Raw genomic sequence first — 23,460 nt, 5'->3', positions numbered from 1 at the left:
AACATAATTTTTGGGCTTATCAAAGGAAAGCATCAAAATTGAGTTAGAGGAAGTGGGATCCCGGGCAACCATATTGGTCTCCCGATTCAGAAACGGCTTTGTCAACACAGCGGGTGTAGCATACGATTTAAGGAATTGATTCACTTCTGACTGATATGGAAAATCACAAGTGAAATTCTCCTCATTACAAATCAAACATGGGTAATGAGGTTTCTACTTTTCTTCATAAGACTAATTGTTTTGTTTATCCTACAGAGCGTTGTCTTTCCTTTTTCTTACCTTTGCCTTTCTTCTTACTTCCTAGTTGTCGATATTTTCCTTTGGTTGATAAACGACATTGATCTCGGAAGGAGAAACTGCATCAGTGGAAGGAGGGATTTGAGTAGTCACAGCAAGAGTTGAACCAGATGGCTTAATCATCGACTGCTATCTGGTATAACTAATCATGCCATCGGCAACATGTGATTCTTTACGAGGAGTTTGATGAATAATATCAAAAGGTCGTAGAGCATTTGGTATCTTATCATAAAGCGTGTTGGATTGGGTATAGATGAGATCCAAATACTGGGCATGAGTAATTACCTTCTCTTCGGTCATGACTCTACCTTTAGCGACATCTTTTGTGATAGATGGAAACAGAGACTTAATGAACCATTCAGCTAAAAATTGGTCAGGAATAAAAGTTTTAACCAAACAATGATGACGTTTCCACTCATGAATATTGATCAAAGATGTGAGTGTCATTAAATTGTTTGAAATTGGTTAAAAGTTTAGTTCTAGTCTTATATATGATGAGTAACTAGAAATGTGTTAGAAATGTGGTATCCAAGGCGCTTAAGTTATCAAACAAAGATAGAGGTAATTCAATATACCATTTTGTTGCCGTATCGGTGGGTGCACCTTAGAAAAGATGCAAATGAACATAATCATTATTGAGGGAATTCGAAGAACACCACAAAAAATAAGTCATCACATGTGTGGATGGGTCTTGTGCCGGATTTCCATTGAATTTAGAAATATCACTAGGTAACTTTGTAGTAATAAATGATCACTAAGGAGAATGGGTGATAGGATCATTGGTGAGCCTAGTCAAATCCAACAATTCGAGAGTTGCTACAAATGACAACTTCATGTTGAGGTCTAGTGGAGGATACCCTGGATAAGATGGGATATCCTGAGCAATGGGTATTTGTGTCCCAGGATAGGGAGAATTCTGATAACCAGTGTACACATAACCTTATTGTCCAGATCCATGATAACCTTGTAAAGGTTGAAACGACTGAGTTTGGACTTGTTGGCCATAAGAGATTTTAGGGATACCTTGATACAGTTGATCTTGTTGCCCTGTGGTATTTTTCATCATCCCAACATAAGGTGGGTTAGGTTGTGGTTGTTCTTCTCCCATACCATACATATTCTGACCCGTTTTAGTTTGATGAATGACATGTCCAAACTTTTGTGGTTGTAAGTTACCTTGAAAAGGTTGGGTATAAATGGCTTGGGATGCACCAGATACCAACGGAATTGGTTGAGTTAGAGGTACAACCTGTAAAGGTTTTCTCACATTAATTTTATCTTGAATAGGTTGAGATATAGGTTGTTGAATGAGAATCTTAGATGTAGGTGGTATAGGCAGATAAACTAAAGATGAAGCCACAACTGAAACCGGTTGCATAAGCATGGTAGGTTTCTAAACATTAGCAGTCATTTCCGAATGTGGAAGACTCATATGAGTTTGAGCACTAACTTGAGGTGATGGAAATGTCCCTATAACAGGATCCCCCCTACCAAAAGAGGAGGACATTACGGAGGCAACTTCCCCCCAAGAGGAGGGTTCCCAATAGGAGTTGAATTTGGTTGTTGTAAGTGTCCATACCTACTAACATAAGGACTAGTATGTTTTTGAACCATAGGTGTAGATGGAGGAAGAGGATTGGATTGTGTAGTGCTCATTAAAGGAGTGTCAGATGGAATTCCATATGTAGAGGACATGGGAGAGGTCCATGGACTGGATGTTGCACCAGAGTAGGTACCAACAAAGATTGGTAACCAGGAGGGATAAATAGATCATCATACAAATGTGTCTATGGTGACGTTACAAACATTGATGAGGTTGTAACTTGGGTTGTCTCGGTCATGGTGGTAGATATAAGCTGAGAAAACATAGAAGATTCAGTCATGGTTAACTATCCCAAAGAAGATTTCTAAGGGAAACTCAAAGCTGAGTTCAAAGTAAAAGAACCAGACAAAGTAGGTTGAGATGGAGTATGAGGAGAAGGAAAAGGATGGGCCTAATAAAAATGATCCCCTACTCGAATAGGAGAGGAGGGTTGAGGCTCTTCCTATGGAATCTATTCCATACTCATAAGACCAAGTGGAAGTGGTTCACCATTGGGTCCAAGATATATAGTTTGGGGTTGTGTCTAAGATAGAGGAAGAGAAGAGGAAGGTCTTGAAGTAATAGGTGTAGATAAATTAGGTACCTCAGGTTGGATTGTCTCTAATTCAATATAGTCAGGTTCAATAACCTCAAGTAATGAGATTTCAGGTGCTTCGATTTCGACTGTGTCAGATTCACCAACCAATGGAGAGGTAATCTTGGGCTCTATACTCACAGGAAAAGATGATTCTGGTGGATCTATCTCAGATGGAGGAACAAAATTAATAGCTCCTGAAGTACTAGATTTGGTATTTTGCATTTTCTTATGCTTCTGACGACGACCAGGAGTTGCCTCTAGTGGAAGAGGAGGCTTATTTTGCATTCTAAGTGAATGATGGGGGGATAGGGTGTTGTTCTTCCATGTTAGATTAATAAATTTTAACAATTAACACAAAAAATAAATCAAAGAGGGTAAATTAGGCATAAAGATTTACCAAACAACTATGAACTGCAATATACAATCTTGGAGAACCAATGATTTACGTACGAGCAGGAAATCTCCCTGAATTTTGTGTTCGGTGTATCATAGTGTACAAGGAAACCAAATCGGTTACTTATGGTGAGGAAAACAACCTATAGTGGACTTCCAAAATATACTCGACGATACATGGAAGTTCATTCTATGTTAATGTTTTATAATGTGTAACCATACGATGAGATCATTCCCATGTACTTTTCATGCGTGGAGCACCATCCAATATACCCATAGGTGGGTGGAGAATGGTTTGATACACTTATGTACGTGGAACGGGATATCACCGATGGAATGCAATGCTGGAAAAAAACCACAACTCCTATGTTTATAGATGTTGGAATACGTCTCTAGCCTAGACCTCTAGATGTTTGCATTAATATTAGAAATTATCCTTAAGATTGATTCAGTAAATTTTAAAGTTTATCTTGAATTAAGTTTTGGTTTTCAAGGCTCACCATGAATTTCACCTGAATATCCTAAAATGCAAGCTAGCATGATAAAATGAAACTTTTCTTTTCAATGAAAATCTATATATGGGACAGAAGAGAACAAAGCATATGAAACATATAAGATGCAACAAACAAGATTGTTAAGCAATTCCCCTAATGCAACTATTCCTAATTACAATCTCAAATTCAAAACCCTAGATGCAATGCATGATGCATAAGATTTTTATTTTCAATTCCACTCAATTTTTAGATAAAAACTAAGATATTCGCCTAATCACTGATAAAAGAAACTATTCAGAACGATGACTAAAACACCAATTCCTTCAAGCAACCCAATGATCAAGAAATTAGTTGTTTAATGACCTAATGACAAGAACAAAGAAAAATATAAACAAATTATTATCGAAGGCACTCAAAACTAAAAGAAAAAAATATGAAGGCTTCTATGAAACCAAACCACACTCAGGGACACAAGGAGGACCAACTGGAACCAAGTAAATCAGAGAAAAACATAAAAAGGCAATTTTGTGCATGAAACAGGGGCCAGAACAGGTGTAGATGGGCTACCAGTGCTCTGCAATGCAGGTGTAGAGAAGGCTAGGGTGCACTGCAATACTCTATCAGAAGACCAGGGGGAGCCATGATCAAGAAAAAGCCAGTTTTCGACACAAAAAATCAAATGAATTTCAATGAAAGGTATTCCAAGGGTCAATTCAGATTGAGTGAGGCATCGGAGGTCTATTCAAGAGGTGTAGCAAGGGTTAAGGTCAAGGAAACCACTAAGGGAATGAATCGTTCCAGTGGAGTCATCAATTTGTTATTCAAAATTTACAACTACGGACAGAAGTATCTTCCCTAGACCTAGTGGCTTGGTCTAGAACAACAAAAAGAAAAGAATATAAAGTTCCCCTTATAGAAATTGGAGAATGGAAAGATGCTTACTTGTGATCCGTCACAAACTCTTCTCTCCTCTCAGCTTGTAAGCTCTAATGGTAGCTCCAATTGCTATAATTAGAACATGCACATACAATCAACATAAGCCAAAGATCTATGACATCTATGTAGTATTATCCAATCACTCTATTCAATGGATCAGCATAACATTGAAATATATGAATGTAAACATGACATAGCACATATCAGAAAATGATATACTCTTTGTATTAATATGAAAAGGAGAGAGTTTAAAACCAATTATGGAAGTTGACCTTGTAGAGATCTCCCCAATTTGATTTGTCCTTCCTTGTCACAAAGTGCACCTCAATGTCACCCTGATGCATGGAAATGATAACTCTCTTAGGTTCAAATCAACATCATGAGGGTATGATTAGTTTCCAAAATCCAACCCTAATGTTGTAGATGGTTGTATATTTATAAGAGAGTTTCGTAGTTTAGGAATTCTTATCCATTTACTAACCTAGGCTTGATATCCACACTTGATGGGAGGATGAGCTCAAGGGATAAGAGGTGAAATATCCAAGGTAGGATCATATAATATTCAAAGTTCTTATCCAAGGTAAATGGTTGTAACAAATCTTGGATGCTTCTAGAAGAGGAAGCTTTGGGATTATTTTTATTTTTCCCGAATTTCTAGAATTAGCACACCCCCAACAAGGGACAACCTGTTTTTGATCAATGGTGGTGTAAAACTAGGAAAATTTATTTTGAACGCATGTCCTTAAAGGGTCGGGGTGCGTTGGGCCTTAAAAGAACTGAAATGAAGCAGTTAGACTCAAAAACTCAAGGATTCAGAAGAGTCATGCTTAGTGCTTTGTGTAGGGATGATGACAAGGTGCTCATGGATGTTGATTGATCCAATTTGTAGGCCTATTGACCAAATGCGACAAAATGGCCTATAACAAGTTTCTTCGTGAGTCCTGATTGAGCCTTTAGGAGGTTTAATTGGTGTACTAGCTTTCTTTGGGGTAATGTTGGAAAATAATAATAATAATACTCTTTATCACAACTTTTAGTCACACAAAAAATGGATATTCTAATCAAAATTTATGTCACTTGTAACTTACATACCTTTAAAACCTTAAATTAGGGAATATATAAATTAATGAAAATTTTCTTGATACATATATGATATTTGAGCCCTTATGAATCTTAAAATTTTGGTATCTAATACTCTGATATGTTTTCTCTACAATTCCACAAGTTTGAATAGAATTTGATTTGTGCAATGAAATTTATCGTAATTTTCCCAAAACTCATTAATCTTTTGGCCTTTTCCCAATTGAAAAATTATATCAAATGCCACGAGTTCAATTCTTCAAATACAGTTTTGAAATTTTTATGTAAGGTTGCCAAATATAGTTACTTAATACCTTCCAAGTAAAACATCTCTAGAAAAAAGTTATAGAAAAAATTCCATAATGACATGTTTGAAGCAGCGAAACTCTAGGTTCATATGTTGTGATACCAAATGTTGTGAACCATGTAAAACATCTCTCGAAAAAAGTTATAGCAAAAATTCCATAATGACATGTTTGAAGCAGTGAAACTCTAGGTTCATATGTTGTGATACCAAATGTTATGAACCATGTGCCTTAAAAATGATAAGAATTCAATAATTATAGTCCACTTAAAGGGATAAACCTCCTTTTACAATGAATATGATGCACAAGGAAAGACCTGATGATCCTAAGACTAGGTCTCCTTAGTGTGTATATAAAGGAGACAAAAGGTACAATTATAATAAAATGGAACCATGAAAGGATCTAGCCTACATAATAATATAACAATTGAAATGTAATCACTCAATATCTAGTGATTAATAAGGCTTTTTGTAACAGCCCTAGTGAAAATTCCATGTAAAATATATATATAAGGCCACGGTGATGGGACATGTATTCCAACCTGAATGGTGGGGGAAACATCCTAATGGGTGTTGATTCGGTTTATTATGGCTAAAGGAAATTGGCAAAGGCAATGGCTAAGGCTTTGGAAAGGAAAAAGGTATTTACTGGCATTTTATTTATGAAAATAATGGAAATTAGGAGAAAAGGAAGGTGAAAGGTCATAGGTTGCATGTGAGGAGGAAAATGAATGAAAATAATCGAAAATGAAGAAAATGGAGGCCTCATTAATAAAAAAGCTTATGGGGATCAGTGGGAAAGACTTGGTTAGTTCAATTTTGGAGCTCTCTCATTATTCTCTCTCTCTCATACTCTTAGAGACTTAGAGTTTCTTGGAGCACTCTTGGAGGGTGTGGCAAAATTGGATTTCTGGAGCAAGAAGACAAAGGAAGAGCAAGAAAGTGCAAGAGAGCATCGGGATCATCAACTACATCATATTTCCTTGCAGGTACTGAGTTGCATGTATGTTTCCTTTACTACTTTTGGCATGCATGGCATATGCATGTGGATTTTTGGTTGTGATCTTTCATTGGCATGGAGGATGGTCGGGGTTGACATTGGATTGCCTAGCCTTTCCCTTTCCTTGATAGCCATGGTGATTGTGGGTTTATTTTTATTATTGTGTTTTTGGTTGGTTCTCATGTTTCCTTAGCTTGGGTTGAGTTACTAGTCATGGAGCCTTGGTTGGACAAATGCTCTAGAGCCCTGGAATAGCTTAGGTTGAGTTACTAGTCCTAAAGCCTTGGTTGGAAAAAACGCATTGGAGCCCTTGGTGGGTTGAGTTACTAGTCTTGGAGCCTTGGTTGGAAAAATGATCTAGAAACCTGGAAGGCTTGGATAGAGACCGATCTAATGATGGTTTTTGTGATGTCCGACCGTGAGGTGGAATCGATATTTGATGGGTTGAGGTGGATGGCCTCTAGAAGCCCTGGATGAGTTTTGATTGATGTGTTCTATGATATCCCACATTCATGCTTGGAATATGGCACGAGGGTGAATGGTTGAAGAGATATTTGGCTCATCCATTCTATGGTCAAGTGGAACATGGAAATCCCATCTCAGGTTTTGATTTTGTATCATTAATGAAAGGTTATTTCTCCTTGTATCTCTACGAGAATTATGATGGATTAGATGTGGTGTATATCGCTATGATTTCATTGGCATTTATGTCCCTATTATGTTGGTTATGTATGTATTTTATGACAGCAGTTATATATGACTCTCATCATGTTCTTACTTGTTATTGAATGATCAATGTATCTATGACCTAATGGATGAAATGGAAGCTAATGTGATAAAGAGGCAATGTTCCATAGTGAATCTAAGATAAGCATGAGACCCCTATGCTCAAAACTATTATTTAGACCTATAGGTTTCATATTTACTAAGTGTTTGACAAAATGTTTGTCATGGCTAGTAGGGGTCCAATCAGGGTCTTGAAAAAGTATTTTCTTTAGTACTATCATTTCCATGTTATTTTGTTGATTTGAAGAGATGGTTCAATTCTGGGTAGTGACCTGGGCTCTGGGCCTCAAAAAGTGGCTCAAATTCCAAATTTTTTGGCATAACACTGACAATTTTGGTCTCTGGTCGCTGGAAAGCAAGCCTGTGAGAGTGAATTTCAGTTCTTATTCTCTCCCTTGCCCATAGCATGAGAGCGACTATGGCATAAGAGATCCAGAACAGTAGTGGGACCCAGGGAAAGGCTGTCTGAGTGGCTGACATGTCTCCTGAGGGTCGTGTAGCTGATAATTAATGTTTGTATGGTGTGTTTCTGTCGATTCCACTTCCTTAACGTGACTTAGGAGGTCAAATCATATCATAGTGGCCTCTCGTCGCACGTTTACCCCAATTGGTCGGTTGCTTGTGTAGATGTGGGAAGAGGGTGTTATAAAGTGGTATCAGAGTTTGGTTGCACTCTCCTTGGGTTGTGTGTTGATCATGCTTTCATGTTGGTTGCATATGTGTTCCTTATGCAGGTGGTCCATGTGCTTTTTGCATTTGCATGGTGTTGATCATGGTTGTTGTGATGTCACCATGTGAATATTGAAGGTGTTGTCATGGAGTATGTCTTCATGTGTGTATGGTTGATTATGCATTGTTATGCACATCAGTTTTCACATGTTATCAAATGCATGTGAGATGGTTGTTGTTGTCGTGCATTAGGTCATGGTTTGTTTAGTTGATATGGTCATGCATCTATGACTGGACTCTAGCTAGAATGGTGTGTATATGGTTTTGCGCTCATGTGTTATATGTATATATGTAGTTGTTATGCATGTATAGTCTTGGTTATAGTTATGCATGAATAGCGGGTCAAAAATGCCTTATGAAGTCATTGTATGAAAATTTAGGTCATCATGGTGTTATTTGTTGTTATGATGCTAATGTGTTGACTGAGATAGAATAGGAGATGCAGATCATTTAAGTGAAGTTGCAACATTGGACCTTGAGGCAAGAGCATATTGTCATATAGGTATTGTATGTTTGGCATGTAGGTATGTAAGTTAAGGATTGTCATATGCATTAGGTTTATGTACATGTTTTTGATATTATGGTTACATACATAATAGATGATAGTTGATTAGTATAGTCACATGCACATGTGTCATGAATGATAGTAACCTGTGGTTGTATGCATTGCTATTTTTTTTTATGTTAGATAACTTGATGATCATGTTATATGTTGTTGATGAGTATGTTATAGGTTAACTTGTTGTTGTTATATGTTAGTTAACTTGACGATTAGGGTTATAACATTAATATCTTGATGTTATATGTATCATGCTAAATTGGATTGGCTATGCAGATGGTTATGGTTACGGTATTCAGGTATGAGACGACATATTTGTGATGACTTTGCACATGTGGTTGTTATGCATGAACGATAAATTCTTATGAGTTTATGATGTGATGTTAGTTAGTTACTGTTATGGATATCATGATCTTATTTATGCTTGAGTTGACATGTTGTAAAGTTATATCTTGCTAACTAGATTGATTGTACAAACAAGATAGCCTCCCCTGAGGAACACTAAGATATGAGTTTACTTATGTAGTATACTTGGTGCTTAAGTCTTGATTATGTCTTCTATTTGATGTTGTGTTTAGAGTCTATCATGTCATCTAGTTGATTTATTTAACATGGTATGTTTGCAATTTGGTTGAATGTTTGATGAGTTGCATAATGCGAGTATGTGTTCTAATGATCTTGTTTTGAGATGATTGTACTAACACATATGTGTTGAGATCGTTGATATGTACTTTAGTATAGTAGGTGACAGCGGTAGCATTATGTCTAATGACTATAAGTTGACTATTGGTTATGACATTATTGTTTGTAAAAGTTGATTTCAAATTGATAGATATGATTGTCCTGATATTTGGAACATGTGGTTGACATGTGTCAGCAGTGGCAGGAAACATGCTTGGTATTAGCGTGACAAGGTAATAGTTGATGTGTCTATATAACTAGCAGTTGGGTGATGTGGCAGTACATAGTAAGCCTCGATTGCAACAAGGTAAAAAAGGGTAAAAGAAAGGAATTGGACAAGAATTCATTTGGCTATTTTTGGAAACCCCAATTCCAAATGAATGAGTGCCTTGCATATAGGAAGTCTTCTTAACCTTGATTTTGTTTGACATTATGTGGATACATGCTATAGTCATGAACATGTACTTGATAGGTATATTAGACAGTCTCTAGTTACAGGTGGATTTGTCAAGTGAATTGGAGTCCCTTGAGACATGGCGTGGATGTGTTCAGTTGCAAGAAAAGTGCTTGACACAGCAAGGTAAGGTAACTGGGGTATTGTTATATTTATTTATGCATTGATAGTTATGTGTTTATGGCAGTATGATGCAGGATATTGCATGGCAAGAGAGATTTCCATGAAATCTCGAAGAAGGCTCAGGTTGAGATTTCCTTGGGAACCATGGGGATTGAGTCATGGTGTTTGTTGTTAGTATTTTTCTTTTGGTCTTTCATGATTTTTTGTGCTTGATTGGCGATTTTGTTATGTCTAGTGCATGATCATGCCACTTTGGTTGTGGTGTCGTATTGTTGTTATTGGTTTTCATGATCCTCCTTGTTTGTTTCTTGGCTCCACTTTTATGTTTTGAGTCTTGGGAATAGGTTCGAAAAAAGGAAAGTCGATGGAGCTCGGGGAGAGTTGTGTGGTACCCAACAAGTAATGTAAGACACAGATGAAGCTCAAGTAAGCACAACAAAAGGTAAGGCTATGATAGTCAATTGGACTGGTTGGGTCCATTGTGATAAATGGATGGTGGCGGTATAGACATGAGAAGGGTAACCATAAAAGGTAAGGTAAATGGATCTAAGGTGTTGGATGCCTTGGCTAAGTTGGGAAATGTGGTTCTCAATGTTGTGCATGCTTTGCACAAATAAGGAAATTCTCTTAATCTAGACCTTATGTTATCTGGTAATTATGTTGTGATCATGATTATGTTGATGTTTATATATAGGTATACATGTATGTATGTATGTCGTTGACTGACTAGATCATTATTATTTTATGTTGATTTTTATATGTATATATATGTATTTATGTATGTATGCCACTGAAAGAGCTTATTTGTTAATTATTTCTACCATATGATTTATCACACTCTATATCCAAGATAGCTAACTATTACTTTAACTACAAAAGTGTATTCATATTTTTTTTTAAATAGAGTCATGCATTGCTACTCAAAATCCCTAAAACTTGATACTTGAGAAAATATTGAGGTCATGTTTCCTTTGGTTATATCCTCACAAGTACTTAAATTTCTTTTAAATTCTATGAAATGTCTAGGTTCCATTATGGGGAAAAAAGTTGACAATAATATTCCCTCAAAACTATATCTTGAGACTGTAGGGAAACTAAATTTCTAAATATTTAGATGTTTTCCAAATTCCTAATTCCCTATAGTGTTGATGTACAATAGCAATATCCTTTATCATATATGAAATAACTTTAAACTCAAGGCATAGATAGAATAATATTCCTTTAGGATGGCACACATGATAATTTAAAGAGATTCCAAATAGGAAAGATGAGGTTAAAATATTGTAACACCTACAATCAACAAGGCACCTGAAAATGTTATGTACAAACCGACAATGTCATGCAATGATATCATAAAACGAAAACTAATGAATCTCAGAAAAACCAAAGTATAAATCATAATTCACAAACCAAACCTAAAAAGAGAAACTAAATATATCAACTAATCGTAAGAAAACCTTAAAAGTAGTAAATATAGAAGGTTGAACCCTTCCACTTGAAAGAGTTGAAACTGAATGTTATCTCACTTGCATTGGGATGAATTAAAGCAATGACTTTAATACCAAGATCTCTTCTAACTTGGAGGATTCTTGAAAGTGTAACATACCCGACCCAAAGGTCACTTTATGGAGGCTGGTATTGAAAAAAAAAAATCTTTTGTTAACGATCTCAAATATCATTTTCGATGCCACCATCATCTTTTTCTCTTCAATAATTTCCAATTATATCAATTTCATCAAATTTTGATCTTTGGATAGAAATTTATGGCCCTTTGAAATCTTACCTCTCTTACTACCATGTTAGCAATCTATACCACTAAGACATGGTTTCCCACCATCCACTTGTTATCCCCTCGGTATGCCACATCACTAATAACACATAGTTAAGATGTGGTAGTCCTTTTCCTACTTGTCACCACCACATAGGGCCACATTTGCAAGCTAGACACATCGTACACCCTAATCACATATGGAGCTGAGAAATACAAATAATTCTATTTTATAAAATGGTTATACCTTTGGATATCCATATTTCTAGATATCTGGAAAATCCACCATCTAGAAAAATCCATAACATGATTTAAATGGAACTAGCAAATATGGATATCCTAATTTTGGATATTTGGAATTTTCTTATCCAAGTAACCCCCAAGAAGAAAATTATATTAAAAATATAGATATATGGATTTCCAAATCACCCACTCAAAGCACTCCATGGTGGAAACCACTTCTCCTTCCATTTCATTGTTGTCACTCCTCCATGGTCACATCATCACCCTAATTAGCATGTAGTTATTTAGATTTATAAATATCTAGATTAGAATACTTAAGAAATCCTAAAAATCTCATTTTCCAAAAGTTCTAAATCCCAGACTCCTTGTCTCCACATTATCCTCTATGTAAACAACCAAATTGGAAGTTGCATTAACTTTGTTAACCATCATTCCACATTAACATATTATGTTAGCATGCAATTTCATCTTTACTTGTCCCCATTTCCATGTCCTCCTTCCACATCAGCAATGAAACATCAACATGTCATGTGACCACCCCTTCACTTCCTACTCAGATGAGGGTTTATCATAATGGGATTCCATGAATTTTCCACATGTTCTTGTCACTTGGCATCCAGATTCATGATTTTTTTAACTCCATTTTAATTTTTCTCAAATGCCTAAATATCCATAACATTTAGATAATCCTCACCTTTGCACATTCAACAAAGTTCTAAATGCTTGAGTATGTAACCTTGTCATGGTTACATATGGTTCTAGGTTCTAACATATAAGGTTCCACGCATCAGGTCCTCTAGCATTCGAGTTTTTATTTAAATTCATGTTTAAAATTTTCTAGATGCATGGATATATGGAACATCTTGATAACTCCATCTTTTTGTATTTCATAATAGTTCTCTATGTGTCATTTTTTGCATTATTATTAAAAGTTATATATGTCCAAATATCCAATTTTTTGGATATAATTTATCCAAAACATCCACCAATCGCTAGACCCCAACCCATATCCCATTTTTAGTTAATCCCATGGTCACAACCTTGTTAACCCATATGACCAAAGGCTACGGTTAAAGCTTTAATCCTTGATTTCCCAAAATTTGATAATTTCACTAAAAACTTCAAAAGAATCTCAACCTTCTCCATGGTTGAATCCAAGTTCAAAAGGATAAATACTTGGCTAGATTAATTTTAAGGACACAAATATTCTCCTTAGCTTCTAAGGGTATCTACAAATTTCTAACTCCCTACCATCAACTAGTCATCCTTTCAAATGGATTCACTTGGAAGCTCCAAAACCAAATTTCCATATTTTTCCACTTTGAAGAATATTTTTATCCTAGATGTAAATTTGATAAATTTTAGATTTAAATCCCTTACCGTTACAATTATAGATACCAACACTATAGCTTATTTCTCGAAGAAAACCATGTCCTCATAAAACTTTAATCATCTCAAAATTCATTTTATATATAATTATACATATTATAATTTTATACAGTGTAAGAACCCTTCGCATATTGTTATACCTATGTAAAAGCCCCCATTATTTTTTTGATAAAATAATGGGTTCCTTACTAATTATTTTTATAATTAATGTGTTATGGTCAATTTTACTTTTTTCAATTATTTGATTTTATTGAGGTTTTATTATTCTTATTAGTCCCTGCCATCTGGCAATGGCATGGGACTATAGTAATCGGAAACAAGGTGGTTAGTATTAGTTGAAATGTTTTTTAGTTGTTTATTAGGGTTGGTTAATCTGGTATAATCAAAGTTTTCAGTCATATAATCATTTACCGTCTTATTTGGCCTCTTCTTAAGGCAAGGAGGCAAAAACATTACGTTATAATTATCTATTTGCTTCTGATCACCGTTAGACAAGCGCAAAAAGCACAATGTTAACTTAATGCTAACATTAATTCCCAGACCTTTAATGTTTGGGATAATGTTTACTAATATCTCATATCATTTTGTGGAGACAAATGATATATTTTTTTGATATATTGTTGTCAGACAAGTGGCCTGCATGAAAATGTAGGTAGCGAGACTGTCGTGGTGAGAGTGGCGAGCGTACAATAGCTACTAGCTTATGCAGATGATTATCTTCTGCTACCTCTGCTTATGATGCTTCTCTGCTTATGATGCCTCTGGGCTATTTGGCTAGATCTACTGATGTTGCTAGTGCTACAATTAACCTCTGCTTTGAAGGAGCTCCGCATCTAGAACCGTATTTGCTCGACCTCCCTGAACCCTTGAAAGGGTAGTGGTTTTGCTTGTGCTGGTGTTGCTGGATCACTAGGGTATATAACTCTTCGTGCTTCCTAGGGCAGCCTTGGATAATAGAGCATTGGACGAACAGTACTGCAGCTGCAGTGAAATGAGATGCCTGCAGTGAAGTGAAATGAGATGCTTGAGGGGGCCATGCCCATCATAGATCAAGAGTTGTTGTACATCTATGTTGCAAGGATCGGTGCCCACTATGACTCCTAGTGACTGCAATGCTTTTACCTGGGAAGGATCCAGAGTCCCATTTTTTACTGGTTCATGAGATGATGCTTTGGCAGGGGCAGAAGCAGGGGAAGGGGCAGCAAACCGGCCACCAGAACTGGGATGATGATGATGCTACTGTGTGGAGGGATTGGGAGCAGGGGAAGAGGAAGCAAAGTGATGCTTTCTTGGTTTAGAGCGAGGGGATGGCTTCAGAGATGGTTTCGGGCTTAGTGGTTTGGGCGAAATAGGGCGTTTCAGAAGATGATGAAACTGCATAGCAAGAAGAAAAATATGGTGATAACATTACCAGGAGGAGAAGCAAAGCCATGACATTATGGTTCTCCATCTGATGAAATGAAAAATCATAAATATTTATGTATGGAATGAGCTCTAGTGACAGGACAGATTATAAATAAAGAAGGAACAATACAGATTAAATAGAGCAGGAACAACAGACGAGAAACTAACCCAATGGTGTTTACTGTGGTGCTATTGTTTTTTTTTGCTGCGGAGCCCGGAATAAGAAATGAGTGAACAAAACAGGTCGAACATAAAATAAAATAATACCCAGAGCTTTATAAGCAGCTCAGACCAAGTGGGTGGGGTGTGACCGGAATGCTGGAATTCTTGTTTCATAATCAAAGCTTCCCACCTCCCGCTCTGGCAACTCTGCCTGTTTGATTGTACTGGTTCGTGCATAGTCTTAGCTGGGTTGGTTCATGTTTCTCCGGTAGACGACTAACACCAAGAACAGTTCCTATTGTATGCTAACAATACTTTCAACAAGAGCCATCCCTCCATCCATGCAATAAATCAATTTGTCTATACAAACCCTTCTGTCCCTGCTTGTTGTCTGTCTAGACTAACCCTTAAATCCCTCCCTCGCTAGCATGCTTGCATCCTTGGATCCTGGTTGTACCTTCCTTCTATCTGCAGTAACCCTCGCTTGATCCTGGACTAAGAAATAAATCCATCTATCATTCCATCCTTGTGGTAAAACGTTAAAGAATCTTTCGAACACATTAAGAAAGTTGTGATGTATTTCAGAAAGGTATATGTACACGTGAAACACATGCAAGCTCAGCAAGACAAGTCGCCTACTCAGCTTGCCTCGGTTGGGATCATCAGTTGGGCTTGGATACTAAGCTTTAATACTTTGACTTGATACTGGGCGGGATCATTTGGGCTTACCGGGTAAGGATGCTCAGACTTGGCTTGGTTACTTAACTTTGATACTCGAGCTTGAATACTTGGATAGGCTAACGGGTACTCATTTTTTGAGGGTATTAATCTTTTCGGGTACTTTAAGCAATTTCTTATTTCAGAATATTGCCTTTTCACAAATTGAACGCCTTTATGTTGCTTGCTCGCTTGGGATTGGAAAACCCGTGAATCTAGAACCTGTGGTGGCTACATGTTAGACAAAAAGATATTGATGCTGGTCGAAGAAATCACTTGAAGCTGCTTGTCGAAATCATGGATGTAATCACTCATCGGGAGTACTCAAAAGAATTTTCTATTACTTCAGATTGCAATTTCATGAATTTTCTCTATGATTTGATGGATTGATTCAATTGCTTCGATGTTGAGCACCTTGTTTCTTTCTCCCCAACTAGATTGTTGGTGGTTGATAGCAATGTCGCTGACTAGATGGGAGGATAATGCATTACATACACCATTTCAAAAAAGTGAGGTTCAGCTAGATTGTTGGCGATAGATAGTGATGTCGCTGGCTAGATGGGAGGATAAAGCATTACATACGTCATTTCAAAAAAGTGAGGTTCATAATGGGCGATTAAGAAAAAGAAAAATAGGTTAACTATGGATAATATAATATATAATGTCAGTTTACACGCCTAAAGTATTCTTGCTTGCTAGCTATTTTGATGCTACGCAGAGGGCTTACGCTGCTGGTGGGATAGTATATGTCGACAGTGCTTCTTGCTTGTTGGCTATTTTGATGTTGTGTAGGGGGATTACACTACAGGGATAGCATATGTCTCCAGAGTTTCTATTGTATGTGAAGGTTTTATCGAGGTTTTGCTACTTGTGATCTAGCTCTTCCTCCCTTGAACTAAACTCCGAATCTAGATCTTTGGATTATGGTGACACTAGTCTGATAGCTGGATAGCATATGTCTCCATAGTTTCTATTGTATGTGAAGGTTTTATCGAGGTTTTGCTACTTGTGATCTAGCTCTTCCTCCCTTGAACTAAACTCCGAATCTAGATCTTTGGATTATGGTGACACTAGTCTGATAGCTTTCATCAAGCCCTGCCTTGTAGCTCCTCTTCTTTAGATTTTATCTTCATTTTTATAAAAAGATAAATAAATCTAGCTTCATGAGTTTCAATCACGAAAATATAATTAGAATATAATAGATAAAACAAATGTTTCAAATTTCTACGTCTCTGACATATGAAGTAACGCTAAAAATATTTCATATGGTTCCAGGATAGGGTGGTTTATATGGTTAAACAACTCATCCATATCATGGATATCTAGAGTTGTATGTCTCAAATGTTTTCAAACTTGTGTGGCATTCAACATCTAGGATAATCCTCATTCAATTCCTATTGTTCATCTCTAGATGTTCAGATGACATTTTTCGAAAAAGTAAATGATAAACATAAAGAGTGTGGTTTTAAATAAATTATATTATATTAGGTCATGTGGCTCAAAAAAAAACATATTTGGGTTTGGGAATTAGAATAATGCAAATACTTTCAATGTTTTGGATTCTTTGATGTTTGGTTATCTAGTACCTTGGGACGTGCAAAGTAATAAACATTTCTGGATTTGGATGACCTCCCAAGATGCTTTTTCTAGTCAACATCTAGATGTCAATTTATTATTTAAGTTAATTAAAACTTAAGTTTTAAAAGTAATTTTGTTTTAATAAACCTTCAGTCTTTTTTAAACACGTTCAGGTTTAGGAGCAAGCTCATAGCTTAGCATTTGGAATCCAAAATGTTTGGATGTTGAATGCATTATTTTTAGAATTTGAATTTTATTACATTTGCATCCAAGCTTACCCTATTAAATACTTTATTTAATCTTTCTAGATGTTGAATGTCACATGTATTTGTTTTTATCTTTTTTTCTGGGTGAAAGCATGAAGATGAGTTACACTTTTGGCCCAAATGTGGCTATGAAATTTCAAGCTTTTCCTCTTTTATCGAATTGAAGCCCTCAAATTTCATATAAGCACTATGAATTTTGATTCGGAGTAAGAAGAAAAATTGTGGAGAATTATGTTGTTGTCCTAATGATATTTTTTACAAAAATATTTAGTGTCATATAATATGTCAATTTTCCATTAAATGAAATGCTTGTACTTGCAAATTTTCACACATCTTAAGAGGTATGTGTGTCTAACATAACTTAGTCTAAAATGTGTGTATATATATATATATATATATATATATATATAAAAGCATGATCTACATGAAGAGAGCTAAGTTTTCATATTAATTCTTTTTTATGGAAAAATATATTTTTTTTTATTTTTCAAAGTTGGCAAAATAATATTTCAATTGCATATTGTAGACATGTGTTCACGTAAGGGTTTTTTCAACTATTTAAATAAATTGAAAAACCAAAAGTACCCTTTTGAAGAGGACTCGAAGATAGTGGTATTTTTTGAAATATTTTTGTTATGTATATTTTACGATATTGATTTTTATTAAACCTCTTTAAAAAAGTTCAAAAAAAATCAAGCAATATGTTTAAAAGAAATTATATGAAAAATATCATATGAATTCGAAAATGTCAAACTCATATGCCATTGGTTAGAGGATTCCTTCAAAAATCCAATGTGATCAACTCCGCCATCTAAGGACAAATTTAGCTGTAAGTCTGCTAGGGTACAAAATGGTGTTGCAGAAAATTTTGCAGAAGGGGTGCTGAAATTGTGGATTTTAGAACTTAGAGGCTCGATGAGTGCTTAAAGTGCTCGGTCCAGTGCCTAAATTTCAAATTCAAATAGCTCGATCGAGTGTTAAAGTAACCCTTGAACGAAATGTATAAGTGGTTAACCAAGGGCTCAATTGAGCCATTAAAAAGTCTAACGTGCCAACCCCCTTACCAACTTTTGTTAATGTTAATAACGGTAAACGATACGGCTCAAGGGCTCAATCGAGCCTAGATCTCGATCGAGCCTCTGTTGTCAACAAATAAATTAGTGTCTAAATTTGATTGTAGAAAAAAAACAGCAAACATTCATTCATAGAGAAATATCAGAGCATGAAAATTACACAAGGATTCACAACAAACATGGGAAATTGGAGATTTGGATCTAGAAAATGAAAGAAATTTCCATTCACAAAGGAAATACGAGAGAAAGCTAGAGAAAGGATGAGAAAAAGACATCAGACATTGAGAGAACAAGAAGATCATGCAATTCAAGAAATTCATGCAAATATAGGTAATTCAAATTGTCTCACTTCTCATATTACTTGCTCCATATTGTATGCATTAGGAAATATGATTGAAAACCAAAAAAATATGGAGAATGAAACAATAAAACTAAGATAAATTCAGCATTGAAAGTAATACCATGTAGTTAAAAAATGAGATGTAATAACAACTAAAGAAAACAAGAAACCATGCAAATTATTGAAAACCACTTGAAACCATGTAAATTATTGAAAGTCACTTGAAACCATGCAAATTATTGAAAACTACTTGAAACTGTGGTTTATTGAATTTTTTGAAACCACTTGAATTCACACAAATTATGAACCACCTTGGAATTGTAATAGTTTAAGATAACCCACAAAAATTAAGGATGTGATTTAACCAAAGAAAACCATTGGAACATAATTTCCATATATATTTACATGAATTACAATTCATGTCAATTTATTTACAAAATAGATTAGCAAAAATGGTTGTCACATAGGTGCTCCAAAACCTATAAACATTAGTTTGATTAATGTTTGATATCCCAAGTAGGAGTTAAAAGAGAGAAAATGTGTCAAGATCTAGAAGGAGCAAGAATATCCCTACTTCCAATGTGCATGAACTAAGAAGACATTCTTTTTTAAACATATGTTTAACGACATTAAACTTTCATAACATTCATTATCATATATAACATTTAATGGTTCTTTGAATCCTAAATGATGATCCCTACCTTTGAAAACCTCACAAGTTTCTTCTTTCAATTCTCACATGAAGGTTATGAGATTTTTTTAAAAAGAACAAATTTTTTAAAGACATACAAAGTGTAGTGTAGATTCGTGCTTGCACAAAAAGGAGTGTATTATTGCATATAACTATAATGCTCCATGGAAGACTCATGTGATTAATCAATATTAAATTCATAAATAATAAATACAAAAGAAATAAATTAGCATGCATATATTGATGATATGCTAGAAATGTTTACAATGTTAATATTCTTAGACTGTGGCAATCTAATGTCAATTAAATTCATCTAGTTGTTTCTCAACATGTAATCGTGAAATATATTTCAAAATATGGTTCAAAAGTAAAAAAGAAGAGTTCTTTAAATATTTAAACTTTGTCAAGATGTGATGAAAATAATTGAAAACATAAAAGTCATTGGATATCCATATTTGCATGTGCATAATAAAGACCTTCCTTGTAGAAACATGTAGTTTTTCAAATTCTCTTACCCCTCCTTGTGCCCTACTTGATTGTTATGCTAAAATTTCCATGTACATTCTCCCAAAAAAACATCGTTGATAAGACCTGGAAGCATCTCCCTTGTTCTCTAAATCCACTAAAACCTTTATCTCTTTATTTCTTTTTGTTTCCTTATCAACAATTTCATTGTCCTTCTCATCCCACATTTCTTCCACTTTTTATTTGAAATTGTGAAATTCTCTATAGTTATGACAAGTTCTTCCTTAAGAAAGTTCTTCTTACTATTGTTTTATGGTAATTTTAGCTACACATTTTAAAACGTTAAATGATATGGTGCTTCTAATGAAGAAATTTTTTGCCAACTATTTCAATTTTGTATAGTAGGCTTTCAAATATTAACATACTTAAAATTAGTTGAATAGGTTCTTTATTGTATCATGGAGTGTGTATTTATGTATTGTATGGCTTTTCAGTCACAATTGATCTTATAGTTGATTAAATTTATATGAATCTATAGATATAGATTTTGTTGTATAACTCACTTTTAGTTTACAATTTATATTATCTCTTGAAGAAATGAAAATATGTTGCTAAGAAGAACTAATTCTCAAAAAAGGTCAAATGCTTCACTTAGTAAATGGAGGCAATATTCTTATGATCTCTCAAATCATTTTTTTTTAAATTGACAATATTGTATTTTATTAACCATTTATAGAAATATATTTAACCACGCATTATAACTATATAATACATATTTCACACATACTTGCAATTCAAACACTTTGTATGTGCACTAGATTCACCTTGCACACACCATCACTACTAACCAATTTTCTTTACTAACCATTACAAGTAGAGTAATTGAGGCTTATATTTTACTTTGAAATTTTGCACTCAAACATATGCTCACATAGTATAATTAGGAAGAAGTAAGTGGTCCATCATCCACACATCATTTCTTTTCTTGCAAGGAACAAACATCACATAGTGTAATTAGGGGAATTGTATTAAAGGATCATGAACCACATATCCACATACTTGCAATTCAAACACTTTGTATGTGCACTAGATTCACCTTGCACACACCATCACTACTAACCAATTTGTTTTACTAACCATTAAAAGTAGAGTAATTGTTTATATTTTACTTTGAAATTTTTCACACAAACATATGCTCACATAGTATAATTAGGAAAGAAGTAAGTGTTCAATCATCCACACATCATTTCTTTTCTTGCAACAAACAAACATCGCATAGTTTAATAAAGGGAATTGTAAAGGATCACTACATATCCACATCAATTCACACTTTGTATGCTCACAATTTCACTTTCACACACATTCACCCCACACACTGAGCTCACTTAAACTTTGTATAAAGGGTATCCTCTTTCCAAAATATTTGTACCTAATTTATTTGAGCTTATACTTTGTTGCACACCCTAAGTGAAGCAAATTCTCTCTAAAAACAATCTTAACTTGAACACACTAAATTCCCTGAAGGGGTCACAAGATAATTTATATTTTAGGCTAGGACCATGGCGATAGCCAACACATAAGCCAACGTGGTTGTTTTTCATATTACAAATAGAAATTTGTCTTTTAGGGAGCTTAAAATCCTACATCATCCAGTGACAAATGATCTGGTACATGGAGAGAAACTCGTGAAGGGGGTAAGGCCTAAGTAGCGGATGATCACAAACCTTCATGTTGTCTTTCGACATGTGGTAAGGTTTTTGGGTCTAAAAGTGACAACCAGAAGCTGAGATTCATCCATTCCCACTGGACGTAGGTAACTTACTGGAAAAATCTTCAGGTAGCTTTCCCTATAGGTTGAGGTGCAGAAGCACTTAGACTTGAGGTGATCTTGGTCAGGTTATTGGAAGCATTTCCAGCTCTTTCAGAACATAGCCCTAGTACGTTTGGCCACTATAACCCTCTCCATACCTTGGTTGGTTTTTTGGCTGCTGGAAGTGTCGCTAGTGACATTTATGACGTGGCCCCAATACCCTATTCTAAAATATTCACAAGGCCCAGTTACTACTTGAGCGAAGGACGTCAGGTCTTTTTAGGAATTTTTCTCATACACAAAACCTCAAATAAACCTTTTTCTTTATTTTTTCACACATTAGAATTAAAGGGAAAATTAACCATTTATTTTTCTTTTTGTCTTATATATGTGATTCATTTTATTTTCCTAGCGAAAATGTATGTGTTCAAGTGTGCTTACAAATGCAATAGTCTCATATGTTCTTGGTTTCTCTCCTTTGTTTCCAACTGATTTCTTTCTTAGAATAGAATGTTGCAAGTCATTATTTACATCTTTCATAGGGATTATATCATCTTCAGGTGCCTCCTACGTACAATTCACATTATCATGAAAATTACCTTTCATCATATTTTGAATCATCTTTATTGTTGACATGGGGACCGATACTTTAATTGACATGCTCTCTTCTTCGACCCATCTTTCCTTGAGCTCAAAACCCTTTTCTTTTCAAGTTTCAACTTAGAACCCTTGGTCCATGTGACTAGAACCCTAGGATTTCCAAATTTATTTTTATTGATTGAGGATGAATTATTTTACCTTTCATCATATTCTAAATCACCCTTTTTGTTGACACAGGGACTGATACCTTTACTGGTGTGCTCTTCTTCAACCCATCTTTCCCTAAGCTCGAAACCAATTTTTTTTTCATGTTTCAACTTAGAACCCTTGGTCCATGTTAAATTTTTCTACCTAGCTGCCAAATGTCAGCTTGTTTTTCATTTAACTTTTCCCTAGGGTTTGTGACTAGAACACTAAGGTTTCCAAATTGATTTGTGTTGAGTGAGGAGGAATTATTTTACCTTTCATCATATTCTAAATCACCCTTTTTCTTGACAAAAGAACCGATACTTTTACTAACCTGCTCTCTTCTTCGACCCATCTTTCCCTGAGCTCAAAACCATTTTCTTTTCATGTTTCAACTTAGAACCTTTGGTCCATGTAACTATAACCCTAGGGTTTCCAAATCGACTTTTATTGATTTAGTATGAATGCTTTTACCTTTCATCATATTCTGAATCACCCTTTTTACTAAAACGGGGACGATACCTTTATTGGTATGCTCTTCTTCAATCCATCTTTCCCTAAGCTCGAAACCCTTTTCTTTTCATGTTTCAACTTAGAACCCTTGGTCCATGTTAACGTCTGCTACCTAGATGCCAAATGTCAACTTATTTTTCATTTAACTTTTCCCTAGGGTTTTTGACTAGAACCCTAAGTTTTCCAAATTGATTTTTGTTGAGCAAGGAGGAATTCGTTTACCTTTCATCATATTCTGA

Source organism: Pinus tabuliformis, chromosome X, assembly GCF_031772625.1.
Source record: "Pinus tabuliformis cultivar Carrire ecotype Pingquan chromosome X, CPIR1, whole genome shotgun sequence".
NCBI classification, from domain to species: Eukaryota; Viridiplantae; Streptophyta; class Pinopsida; order Pinales; family Pinaceae; genus Pinus; species Pinus tabuliformis.
The sequence above is the reverse complement of the archived record's forward strand: the minus strand, read 5'-3'. Positions refer to the sequence as shown.